The 14227-nt window shown below is 37.7% G+C and overlaps 1 protein-coding gene across 8 annotated transcripts in view; it reads left to right on the forward strand.

Moving 5' to 3' along the window:
• The window catches only part of SULF1 (sulfatase 1), a 185656-nt gene that overhangs the window by 75402 nt on the left and 96027 nt on the right, over positions 1-14227 (forward strand). For 7 of the 8 annotated variants that reach the window (XM_058833282.1, XM_058833281.1, XM_058833273.1 and 4 more), the window contains 2 exons: positions 9031-9094; positions 10999-11096. The gene's annotated coding sequence lies outside the window, so the exon portion shown is untranslated. The remainder of the gene's footprint in view (positions 1-9030; positions 9095-10998; positions 11097-14227) is intronic. The other variant, XM_058833279.1, reaches the window with a different exon arrangement.

Here is a 14227-nt window from a genome sequence, read left to right on the forward strand (position 1 = left end):
GTGTGAGGAAAGGAAATCCCATGGTTCTGTATAGGGTTTTGGTAAGGGGGAATAATTATTTATGAGACTTGTTTATAAGATTCAGCATTAAAAAGACTCAAAATAACCTAAACTTGAGCAACATTTACTTCTTAAAACTTGGCTACTGTCCTGCTCTTTTTGACTTTTTTGCTGAAATGAGTTTCTAGTAAGCATGGTCTTACTCAGTTTTTATCCACGCCTTTCTGCTTTCCAGCCTTTTGTAACTGGTCATAGGTAACCATAATGTAATAGCAGTCATCACCACAAATCTGTAACTGTCTCTGAAACTCACTGCTTGTCTACAGTGCCATTTACTGACTTCTTGCACCAGTGTAAACTCGCTCGTACAGATGTATTGAAGCTGGCTCAGCATTCCTCAATAAATGTGACACAGGAGCCCCTCAGGCACTGTGGGGTAAAGGTACTCCTGTAGAAGAGATGCATGTAACCACTCTCATCTGAAGGATGTTTCTAGTTTCTTTAGCAGTGTTCTTTGCACCACAGGAGCTTTGACCATACAAAGGTTGAGCTTCTCCTACAACTTCCTGAAGAGAGTAAGTTGTCTATTCCTGAGCAGGATAATTTAGATATACAAGTTCCAACAAGGCTAAAGTATCCTTCTCACCAACTTTCTAGGTCTACTCTTTGCTCAGCAAAATGAAATACTGTCTGAAATACTGTCTTAGACTTCTCACTTGTAGCTTGGAGCCTCAACACAGATCTTTATTCTGCACTGATTCTTGATCTCTGATGCCTATGGGAGATTTTAGAATCTGTCCTCCCAGCTCTTGCTCTGTTAATCTCCTGGAAATTAGAAGTCCCATTGCAAAGAAAGATGAATGTGCTCCATGGCATCTCCTCAGCTACTCTGCATCTTGATGCACATTAAAGCATTTTAAAATGGTAGCTTATATACCAAGCTGTGAGCAAGAAGCACTGGGGAGCTCTCCCATTGGGATAGACCTCCTTTTCTGCTGGCTCTGTTAGAGAGTTAGTAAACTTGTCCAGAGATAGGAATACAGAAAATGGAAGAGTTAGAAGAACTAATTTATTCATTTAATAGCATATAGATTTCCAAAATTATACATCAGGGCCTTGAGTTTCACTGGTGAATTGATAATGTGTTATCCTGTATACCATGATATTAAGGGAAAAATGCTGATACCAATTTTCTGGCTGTGGGCTTCAGGAAAAATTAACAATATACAATAGAAAAGCTGCATGAAAGAACATAGACATGAATTTTTAAGATCTAAAATAGCTTTTATAGCTAAGACTTCACAGTCCTTCATATGGCTGGAGAAACTCAAAAGATACATTGATGTTAAAAAAAGCCTGCTCCTTGGAAGACGAGACAATGTAGCTGAAGCTTGACTCTAATCTAATTTAGATTTTGTGAGTAGGATGTGGAAAAAATGGTTTTAGGAAAAACTGGTTCCACCATCATGTTTTAATAAGGAAAGTGAATGTTTTTTCTGTGTGCATGCACATGAGAGGCACAACAACAAAAGTAAATCCCCGTATCGCTAACATTAGAATATTTTGTGTAGATTTCACTCTTTTGAACATACTTTACTTCAAGAATTTCCCATTTTTAAGTTCATTATAATGACATAAAAATAAAAAAATTGTACAAATATGAGAGAGGCAGTGGAATCTATACTTCCCAGCCAATCCATGAGTTTTTTGCCTCCATCTTCAATCCAGCTCTGTCAATATAGCAACATAATATTTCAACAGAAGGGTATTTTTTTCCCTGAAGAGCAAAGTTTGCTATCACTCTTTATTATGTAATGTATTGAGAATGCAAAATGTCTGGTTACACTGGTAAGTCACCTTTTTGACTTATAAAAATATATTCCCACCGATTACTAAAGCAGTGTTGCTTAAGGCTAATGGCATAATAGATACAAATTTATCCCATAATTCTTTTAATCTCAGTAAATATATTGCAAATGTTTAGTGTCTATTGTGGCAACATAAAGCAGAAGTCATAATTAGCCTAAACAAAACAAATCATAGGAGAGTTTTAAAGTGTGTTTCCAATTTCAGAAAAAAAAACCTCATAGATTTTTTTTTTTTTTTTTTTTTTCACATCTTGAATCAGACATCAGCAAATGTGTTTGTATGTGTGCATTTTCCCCAAAGCACTGAGAAGAATGTCGTGTGAGAATTATCTTTTCTATTCACAGTCATGCTGATATTTGGTCACATTTCAATCCACTGAAAGAAAAAAAGAAGGTGGGGGGATTTGAAAGCACAACAGAACCGCTTAAATTATTTCAGACTTCAATGGTGCTGCAACCCTTAACAGAAGGCAGAGCTCAGTTGTGTCCATGGAATGGTTCCACATTTCTTAAAAAAAAAAAAAAAAAGCTAATAAAAATTTTAAAAAGCACAGACATTAATGAGCTCGCACAAAAGATTTATTACTTACATTTATTTTCTTTTCTGTCTTTTCCTAGTAAACTTCTGCATTCTCCAAATAAGAGAAGCAAATTTCCAGCAAGTAGGGTTCTTTCCCTCCTTCCTTGCCTTCATGTGTCATTTTCCTCAATTTCTCATTAAATTTTTTAATGAAGGTCATCTTGCTTTTTGATTCATTGTTTGTAGTGACATTGTTCTTTATGTTCAGAAGGCGATAAGGAGTGGTCACGTTTCAAGTCACACTGACTTTGTTACTTTAAGTATAGAAATATAGGAAAATCTATATAAGACCCCTGAGTTATTTTTCTGTCTAAAAAAACCTTGTCAGTAGGTTGTGTTTCTTACTAAGCAAAAAGCTGTATTTTGCTGCTAAAAAATCTGCCAGAACAGTAAGGCAGAGGAATATGTTCATATTTTATCAACCAAGAAAGGACAGACATAATTGAGGGCTCATTAACCCTCATCAAGTCACAACTAAGAAATTTCCTGTTTGTCCTCCCCCCTCATGTATTTTGAGTATCAGTTAACTTTTTAAGTCTATTTTGTGGCTGCCAAGTCTTCCAAATACCTAAACTAAGATAGATATCCCCTCAAATGAAAATTAATTGTCTTCTGCCTTCACAGTTGCATACTAGAAACATGGGAATGCTTTACACCCTGAAAAATTATAATGGTTATATAGAAGTCTATGTCAAGGAGAATTTATTGCCCTTCTGGTGTTTCTAAGATGACATGTATTTTTTGCTCCTTTCCTCAGTGATTGATGTTTTTGGAATGATAACAGGAATATCCCCGAAGTCTTTAGTTCTATTCAGTATTAGTACACTTGCCAAATAAAACCAATTATAGACACATAGAATCATGGAGTGGCTTGGGTTATAAAGGACCTTATAGATCATCTAGTTCCAAACTCTCTGCCATGGGCAGAAGCACCTTCCACTAGACCAGGTTGCCCAAGGCCCAACCAACCTGGCATTGGGGCACCCACAGTTTCTCTGGGCAACTTGTGCCAGGGCTTCACCACCCTCACAGTATAGAACTTCTTTCTAATGTCTAATCTAAACGTACCCTCCTTCAGCTTTAAGCCATTACTCCTTGTCCTGCCCCTTCATGCCCTTGTAAAATGTCCCTTGCCAGCTTTTTGTAGGCCCCTTTTAGGTACTGAGTGGCTTCTCTAAGGTCCTTTCAGAACCTTCTCTTCTGCAGGCTGAAAAACCCCAGCTTTCACAGCCTGTCTTCAGAGGAGAGGTACTCCAGACCTCTAATCTTGGTGGCCCTTCCCTGAGTGTGTTCCAACAATTCAATATCCTTCTTGTGCTGGGGGTCCCAGAGCTTGATGGAACACTCCAGGTGGGGTCTCGTGAGAGCAGAGTGGAGGGGAAATAGAGGGGAAGAATAACCACCCCTGACCTGCTGGACATATTTCTTTTGATGCAGCCCAGGACACAATTGGCTTTCTGGGCTTCAGAAACATATTGCTGGATCATGTTGAGCTTCTTGTCAACCAACATTCCCAATTCCTTCTACCCAGGGCTGCACTCAGTTCATTCTCTGCCCTGCTTGTGCTTGTGCCCAGATTGCCTCAATCGAGATTCAGCCCTCCATACTTGGCCTTGGCCTTCATGAGTTTTGCATGGACCCACCTCTCAAGGTTGTCACAGTCCCGCTGGGTGGCATCCCCATCTCCAGGGTGTCAACTTCACCACACATCTTGGTGTCTAACACAAGCTTGCTGAGGGTGCACTCAGTCTCAGTGTCCTTGTTACCAGCAAAGATGTTAAACTGTACCAGTCTCAATACAGACCCCTGAGGGGTTCTTTTCACTGTTCTTCACTTGGACATTGAGCCACTGACCCCAGCCCTTTGAGTGTTACCACTCAACCAATTCTTTATCCAAAAAGTTTTCAGTCTATCAAATCCACACATTTCCAGTTTGTAGAGAAGGAGACATGTTTTGCACAGATTCAGGTAGATTACATTGGTTGCTCTTTCCTTATCCATCAATACTTTAACCCCACTGGTTATATCCAGGAAGAAAAATCACAAATTATATATAAAGTAATAAAGTTGTATTGAACTTAATATTTTTCTATTGTTTTAGAGTGCTTATTATATTTCTATTGCCTACTATGTTGACTTTATTGTATTTTTACTTTTATAGTCTTAGTGTTCAAATTTTTGATTTTGCTTTCTACATTTATGTTAGAAAGCAGAATTTCCCCCTTTGTTCGTTTGAAGCTGAGAGTTGTGCCTAGTTTTGCCACCAGCTACCTAGCAAAGCACTGGGAAGCAGACTTGAGTCCTGTAGCCAGAATTTTTTCACAGTGTAGCAAAAATAGATTCATGCATCAGGCTACCATATTTTTCAAACATTCAACTGCTGCCTTAATTTTTAATTGTATCCACTAAAACAATGAAAAATCAAATTATTGAAGTAGGTTGTTTTAGGAGAAAAAATATTGATGTAGCTTAAGTTTTTTTAAGTGGGTTGCTCATGATGGCTAAGAGCAGTATTTACTCATCAAAAGGTGACAGCAAGTAGTTTTCTTCTGTATCTTCTCACCTAGAAATGTGCATCAGGGGTCATTTAATGACTGATGCTGAATTGCTCCTTGTATATCCAGGTAGCAAGTCATCTTCAGCAGTAAGTGATCAAAAATGCTTACAAATTAGCCTACTGAGATAATCCTACTGAGTTATGAATACCTAAAAGCATATGAGATCAGTTATAACTGTACTGTTTTGCATAGCGAAATAGATGTTGTATTGATCTTCATAGGCCAATACATTTTTTTTAAGCAATAGATGTTTCCATTGTGATGGCAATACTGCTAAATGAGTGCTGAAGTCAGTAAAGGTCATAAGCTGCTGACGTTTGGTGCCTTTTTACTACTCTATCTTCTCCATCTATTATGAGCAAGGCTAGATGGCCTGATAACAGTGCCAGGCAGTGGGAGAGCTCTGTGTACACTGAAGGTCCCTTATATGTCAATAATGGAGTGCAGTTCTGAGAAATATTAGGTTATATCCTTATCCAGAAATACCTCCTACTGCCTACTGAAGTCAATGAGAAAGACAAAGCCAGAAGAAAATTCAATGCTTGCATAAATTATGGTTCCTCTGACAGCTCTGCCATCATTCTTGTAGATGGTCCAGAAAAAAAAAAAAAATATCGGGTAACTGGATTTGGATTCTGCTGTCCATTTATTGGCAATTGTGAAGTCCACCACCAAAATATCTTTCAGGTCATTCTGTTTTCAGTGAGTTACATCTGCAACATCTTGGTCTTCTAACTTATGTATAGAATATTTATACATGTGGAAATGCACAAAGAAATCACCAAGCTGTCCACTGGAATAGAGTTGTTTCTGAGTGAAATGGGGAGCTGCTGTATAAGGACATTGTTTGTACATCATAGGTCTGAGGAGGTAATGAATGTGTCTCGGGCTGAGTCTGTAGGAAGATGTAGCTCTGGTATTTTCCTTTTTTCTGAAAGACCTCCCTTCTGGCATGAAACTGAGTGTATAAACTTAGGTCTGTTTGAGATGAAGTGAATCACACACAACACTCGCTGCAGTCCCTCAGGTCTTCCTTGGAGGCTTTGTGACAGTGTTTCTTTTGTGAAATTATGTAAGATTATTGCAGCCCCAGGAGATGGCTACAACCATGTATTACCATTTCTGGAATGATTTGGGAAACTTTCTATCACCAACATGTCCCAGGTGTGGAAAAAGTCCTGCACCCAGTAATCTCTCCTATGTTTTATGGGCTATCTATGTTATACAGGGAGGATTTCTCTCAGTGTCACAGATACATTTACATTTCCCCAAATTCCCAAACAATATGCCATCTGGCAGTATCTAAACTCCTGCTGTTCAAAGGCAGAAACAATAAATAATAATTTTATGTATTACAGCCTGCTGTAAGCCCTTCTCATCATGGGATGCTGTTAAGTTTCCATCTGTACCGCAGTTTGGAAATGTGTTGTGACAAAGTTCCTGGCTGTATTAAGAATTTGAATTAAGAATTTTGGTGCTAAATGATGCTCAGAAACCTGAGGAATAAAAGTAAGAAAAAAATTTAAATTCTAATGCAATTTCTTTAAACACAGCCATATTGAAAGCTAAAAATTAATCCTATTTCCATAGAATAAAATTATGGTATAACTTCCTCTCAAAAGTTAAGTCATAATGAACTCTTTTGTATGCCTACAGGAAAGCATTGTATTTTCACATGTTTATGAATGTGGAAAACAGGCATCTGGAAACTTTGACAATGGTAGTTACTATCTCTGTATGTATTTTTCTGCTCTGTATGGACTTGTTCAGTGCTTACTTAGGTAAATGGAAAGATTCCTGTTGATTCCAGTGCTGTTTGACTCTTCTATATGTCATTCAAGGGCTTATTTCATCATCACTCTGTTTCATCATCTGATATTCTTACTCTTTTGTATGCATAAATAAAGAGATTCTAAAAGTCCATGTTTCACCCCAGACGGTGCCATTAAGTGGTTCTTGATTTTGTCTTATGGTGTCCTTGAAATTAATATCTTCAGTGAGTAATGACAAAAAAAAAAAATAATTAAATATTTATATAATATATATATCATCATCTATTTCTCTCAGTGAAAGAGGGAGATATTTTTACAAACAAAAAAAAGATATTTTCTTGTCTATATGCAGTCAGCTTACTGACTGTGAACACGAATTATGGTTTTTTAAGCATCTCTCTGTTTAATTTTCTGCTCTAACCATTGTTTTCTTCATTAGCTTGATTTCATCTTAATAATTTGTTTTATTTTCTTTGCTATTACATTCTTGGCCATTAGAAAGCCCTTTCCTTCCAAAAAATTCTTTGCCCAATTTGTTTCCCATAACAACAACAATAATAGGCAAAAAATACCCATTTTAATAGCAATTTAAGGGCCAAAATTCATCCTTTGGTACTTCTACGCAGTCACCATTTCTGTGAATTGCACTCACATTACCAAGGCTAAAAATCTGTCCTTATGCATCACAGCCCACCCCTCCAGCTACAACAAATAACAGTAAGAAAACAGAGTAAGGCCTTACTAATGTTTTAAAACGGAAGGGATAATATGGGTAATCATCTTGTAGTATTTACACACCTATCCTTCCCTCACATCTTCTTGTACCACAGCAGATGGCTGATATATCCTTACATCATAAAGCTTGGTCTAGCTAATACAGTAAGTGGAAAAAAACATGTCTTTTTTGATTTCTTGGCCTTTCATTATATCACAGATTTTGCTGTGGGAAAAAAAGTTGCTCTAACATTACTGTTCATTCAACCAGCTCCTGTGGGAAGGGTCCTGGTGCACTCACCCATCCCTGGCACTGGCCACCTAAGAGTTATGGCACTCAGAAGGTTGGCAGAGCGTTGCTGGCTCCTCTGATGTGGTCAGAGGAGAGCTTGTGTGGCCATTGGGACAGACAAGTTGTGCTGAGGGTCACTGACTGTGAACGTGCCTTTTTTGGATGCCTAACCTCTCTACCCAAGCAATATACATGCCCAAGAGTGCTGAGGGTATCCAGAGAGAAAGACAAGTCTTTATTAGTTGCCCATAGCTTTATATGATGTTAATGGTGAGCAAAAAGGTTCAATAGCAGCTACTGACTGTCCTGGGGTGACTTTATACATATATTGAGTCCTTCACATTTAAAATTTGCTTTGAGAGCTGCGGGAAAGTTGAAACTGGTGGAGGCTGATGGGAGTTTTTTCTCCTGACCAATTACTAGACATTTCTGAGAATTGACAGCAGTTTTAACCATTGAAAAGTGAGATCTAAACCACTACACTGACAATGTCAAAGAAGCCCTTCAGTCTGATTACCCTAGCAATTACTGCCCTGCTGAAAAACTGGAAACCATACAACAAAAATAATACATTATTAAAAGCTGGACAAACTAATCTTTCAAATAAAGAGATCCAAAGCCATGTATTATGTAATACTATAATAACATTAATTTCTACTTCTCCAGTTACTTCATGCCTGTGTATTTTTTAAACATTAAGAGTGTTCAGTAGAGATTCTGAGCTTAAATTTTCAAGGTGAAATTGCGGAAGAGCTACTGGTTTTCAAAGCCACTACCAAAGTGAAAACCTAACAGCACATTGGTTTGTATTTTGATTTATGAGGAAGCAGGCTTAACTGAACTTACTGGCTGGACTCTAAATAAGTCTTGCTGGATTTCTGCTTTGCACCTGCAGAAGCAGCTTTAGAGAGCTATTGCCCTCCATAGATACTATATACTGCCCATATAATCTTCCCAAGAAAATAATCAAATAAGAAAAAGAGTTGTTTATAAATGGAGAAAATTGCAGTACCAATGTACTTCTCTGTAACTACTCCCTGCTGAAATTTGAGACAAGGGTCCCAGTGAAGTTTATGGGACAGCTCAAGAAAACATTCTTGTATGCAATGTTTTTCTTACTGTGCTGGGATTTACTCCTGGAAGTAATGTATAGGTAAAGTGATTTGTTTGGTTTTTTTCTTTCAAAATGTTATTGAGTTTATTGTTTAGAAATTGTTATAATTTTCTATTGGTTTATTTATTACAGAAAAAAAGGGACTGAACTGAGAGTGGGAAATAATGAAAATATTTCTTTCTTGCATAAGAAAAAGGTAAGATTTAGAGGACCATGATACTGCAGGTACTTATTTATGGCATACTAATAACTATGAGGTAATTTGTTAAGTTCCCAAATACTGGCAGCTATTGATTTAAACTTATTCAGACCTTCACATCTTGGCTGTCTAAAAGCTGATGATTTAAAATTCACAATCCTTTTCAATTAACTGAGACAGTGAGTCCACTGTTTATGCCACTGTATTAACCTGTTCTGCATTAGAGAAGAAAAGGTTACATTTCATTTTGTAGCAGCATATTAGGCTTGTATGTATTTCAGGCTCCTCAGTTTTGATTTATGCTATCTCCAGTTTGGGTTTATTGAAGGGAGAGTTCATTCTTTCTTTTTTTCCTCCCACTCCTATTCCCTGGGAGCTACAAATGCCCCAGTTTTCCTGGGATTTTTTTTTTTTTTTTTTTTTTGGTCCCAGGTACCCAGCTGTGACTGAAATAATGCTCCCCATCTGTGTTCATTGTTCGCATTGCTGGTGTCTGTGCAAGTCACCAGAGCTTTCCTAATAAGGTTCAGTTTGACCTTTCAGAAGTTCTCAAAAGAGGAATCTAACTGCACTCACTAGCCTCAAAAGAGATAGACTTCTCTGCCACTGCCCTTACAAACAGCTGTAAGAAACAGTAAAGAATGACTGTTCCAAAACCAAAGTCAGCCCTCTGAGCTGTTCAAGAGTGCACAAGCACTGGGCAGCCAGGGGCTGGCTGTTCTTCCCAGAAGGGTGGTGCACCAGATGGAGAGAATTCCTAGAGGAGGGGAGCAGACAGACTGGCAGACAAAGAGACTTCACAACAGAGGAAGAGAAAGTCTAGAGAGATGCCCTTGTGACTGATGGGCTGACCTTTAGGCAGGAAAGCGCTGTCTGGTAGTTTCGGTGCCCATGTGAGGGCTTCAAGCTGCACGTGCCAACTTCTGGTGTGGTGACCCCTGGTTCTCCTCCTTTCTTGTGAGAGCACTGGAACTGGTGCGACAACACAGGGAGCCAAGCGAAAGAGCTGACCCATCTGAAAAATAATCCTGCTTGCTGGTTTTCTCTAATGGTTTTGGCTGGCATGGCCAGTACTTGTCCAGATTAGCTCTTTCACCTGGCTCCTCTCAGCCCCAGGAGCATTTGTGCTGACACACACAGGGGAGACTCGCTGCCAGGATGGTGGGGGAAGGTGGTGTCTCTTCTGTCAGAAGCTCTTGCCTAGCTGAGGCTGAAACTATGGCTCATGTCAACAAAATATTTCCTGTGTTCATGAAAATAAATGAAGCAAAGCTCTTTTTTTCTGTCAGGGAAACCTTCTCCTGACTGAAGTCGCCTCTGAGATCTGGAATTTTAATAGTAGCTCAGTTCAGAAGTGAAGAAAATAGATATTAGCCAGTTAGTTTTTACCAAAGGAAGAAGATGACCAAGGAATTCAGATTAATAAAGCAGATACTAGTAGCTACCTTTCAGATGCCTAAAGACAAAATGGAATAGTTTGTGCTAATTTATATATGATTTCAATATTATCTCATTTTGGTGAAGGACAAATGAACAATTATGAAAGCTAAGACAAATACCTCCAAAACAGTAATTTCAATTAAAATAATACAAATATTCTCAGAAAATATCCTGACAATCAAACTTAGTGAAGGACATCTAGGTATTTGTACTGTTCATTAGAATCTGGGTATATTTTGGGTCTAAGTTTCAATTATTTTAACTAAAGCAACATGCTAACTTGCAAGCAAGGTAATTATATGTAGATAAACTTGGTTCTGAAGAGTGATTCAGCAAAGTGAATATGAATTAAGAAGTTAAATTTTGCAAACAAATTCTAAACCCAGTATGAACAGAACTTGTGTTATAATACTGTGATTCCTAGTAGTTGTAAGTATTAATGTGTTCTCTGCTTTTTGCAGGTTTTGCCCATAATAAATTCACTGAGCAAGACATACAGACTTCTATCCAATGCTATGAAAATTAACCAAGGCACATTAACTCCAGGAAATTTTCAAAGGTACAAAAATAATATGTGTATTCAGTAATTACTTAAACCAAATAAGCCATCAGTTTGTGCTACATAGTTTAAGTATTATGTCAGGTCAATAATTAAGCTGTAGTAAATCTTCTGGAGGTTCTATTCTGCCAGACTTTAAAGGCTCAAGACTAACCCAAGGACCCTTCACATTTTAGTAACCCAGTAAATGATTACACAGATAGTAATCCAAGGTTTGCTACTATTAACTTTCTATTTTTTAAGACATCCAGGAATTCTATGTTTTGTGGTTATTGAATAATATCCTGTGAAAAAATGTATGCCTGTCTTGAGTTTACACAAAGGAATATTTAATAGGCTTCAGTTATGTCAAGATAAAAGTGCAGTTTTCCTGCAGGGAAAAATATACATTAAGCAAAAATAATGGTTTGGAATTTTACCTTGTTTATGTGAACATGATGAGTATGAAAACTTGAACCTAATCTCATTCTATGCAGCTGGTCATGGTAAAGAAAAAGGGTTATGCAAGCTGTCTTATGTGACTCTGCCAAAGCAATTCCAAAGAATCTGTGGTAGTTATGCACTTTCAAGGTCTGGCTGACTTTTTGGCAGAACTCAGAGCAAGTTGTGTGGTGACCTCGTGATGTGGGAATTATGGCAATAGACTGAGTATCAAATCATACATCTCAGCTTTACAAATAAAAATATAAAGCCACATGACAGAATACAGAGCAGGAAGTTTGAAATGCTCTGAGATTTATCTTTTTCCCTCAGCTATATTATTTTCTGTCACCTCATTTACATAAAGTATTTCTGGTTAAACAATTTGCAAATGCATGTGTTTTAATCACAGGTATATGTGTGACAGAGGTAAATTTGGACTTAAGACACTGCTAGCAGTGAAAGACTGCTGGTATACATCAAATTTATCTCACATGCAAGTCTTTGTAAGGAGTTTTCTTGGAACCAGTTACTCTCTGACATGTTCGCTCATAGTTTATTTTAATTACAAAATATCTAAATTTCAAGATCTTCAGATAGTGTTTCATAATCACTAGAATTAACATAAGATTATTCAATCTGCTTTATTTTCCCTCCAGATGTGTGGCTGCATAATGGTCCCACATAAAGCAGATATTATTTTCTTGCATGCAGCATATCAGAATATCCAGGCTGTCCTATACCAGTGATCCAGTCATTAACTTAATTTCCATCCTAATTTTCTTTCCCGGCTTTATCTAAATTTCTACTACTTTTATCTATAGGTTTTATCTATAATTTTCCTAGGCTGCTCTTGAAGAGGTTAACTAGACTGAGGCCAAGAAAATCCATGCCACAGATTTCCACAGACTTGGAAGTTATGAAATAATATCATATAGATGGGTGTTCTTCATTTTGATGAAGAGACTGGATCGGATTATTATTTGCCATACCTTTCAGTCCTACTCAATGAAATGACAAGTGATCATTTTGGTCATGTTCTTAGTCTACCAAAGGCAGGAAGCTCAAATAATCTTAAGAAGGATGTGATATTGGAAGAATTCCAGCAATTTTTGCAGATCCAAAGGTTAATTTTTATTTTTTTTTAAAGCTTGAACATTGTTTATCTAATGTGAAACTTCAGCAGTTCACTCTTCATTGACTACATCATCTGCTATTCTAGAGAGATTTTACAAGAAAAATTTATAAACATACCTTTTTTCTACAGATTTAGGGTCAGAGTGTCTCATATAATGAACATATAACTGTGAATGTACATAAACGTAATTCATATTTGTCAGTATTAGGAATGCCTTTAGAATATTTATTATGAAATAAAGTGTTATCGCTTGCACCATGGATAAAATAGTTGGAAAGTTCCAAGAAAAATGCAAAGGCAACTTTTTGACCTGAAGCTTAAAAATCATGTCTCTCATGTATATAATATATTAAAGACACTCTCAGTGCAAAGGCTTTCCTGGCACATTATCCATTGACATTCCAGGAGCCAAATTCAGTTAAGTTGAATTCAACCAAACCCTGGGGATCAGATTTTTTAGAAATGTAGTTCCATTACTGCCCACACATTTATCCCAGCCCCAGTTCCAAATATATATATAGGGTTCCCAGTTTATTTATGGGTAGTGAAAGAGCTTGAAAAACCTGTTTCAGTCCATCTGAAATGAGCATGATCTTGAAATGAGAGCTAGAATGGCTCACATGTTACAGGACTTAAGAGAATGAGTCTGTATGAGGTCAAGAGTATAGGGCTGACCAGCAGTATCTCCAAGAGAAACCTGGGTAGATGGTCAGATGGATCTCACAGAATAATTCAGAAAAATCCCAGCTGTGTCAGTAGTTTGCTAGGAGAGGCTAGGAAGCTGAGGAGCACACACATAGAGCATTAGAGTATGTAACATTTTCTTGCAGTTCAGTGCAAGTGCATCACCCTTCATTTTACTGTGTGCACACTGAGGAGGGCCCATCATCTCAGCATCAGCAAGGTGCTGCTGAGAGTCCTGCTTGCAGGTGTTCAGCAGAGCTATAGCTTTTTGTGCTTTTTCTGTGCTGTGGTACCTCACTGTTGTTATTTCTCTACACAGGATGCAGCCAAGCTGTGGTGAATCTGTAATCAGCTTTTCTCTAGCCAGAATCTTGTCAAGTGTCCTCATCTCCTTGACTAGAGGCTTTTTCTTTCTCTCCTACTGAAAGGTCACAAGGAAATACCTGTCAAAAATAGGGAGGTTCTTTAGGAAAAGTCCTCTAACACAGAGGTGCATGCCTATACAAGTTCAGACATGCACCCACAGAAAGATTATCTGCCAACCAGCGTGACAAGCTATTGCTTCTGCATACCCCATGTGTGATCTCTACCATCAGTGACTTTAGTTCTTTGAGCAGGATATTCCACTTTTGCCAACAAAACTGGTTCTTTTTCCTCTCGTGTTGTCAGGTTTCTCAGTTTGGAAAAGTAGTTTATGTAGAATGCGATTATTAGCTGAAAGATAATGGGGGGGGGGGGGGGGGGATCCCCCTAAATGCATGAGGGTAAATTATTTCTAACTACAATAGTTATAGCTGATAAAATAAGATATTAGAAAAATACACAAATTTGCCTCTTCTTTTCCTCTCCATTTTGTGACTTTCTTGCCTACACCATATTTCTGATCTGA

Source organism: Poecile atricapillus, chromosome 2, assembly GCF_030490865.1.
Source record: "Poecile atricapillus isolate bPoeAtr1 chromosome 2, bPoeAtr1.hap1, whole genome shotgun sequence".
Classification (NCBI taxonomy): Eukaryota; Metazoa; Chordata; class Aves; order Passeriformes; family Paridae; genus Poecile; species Poecile atricapillus.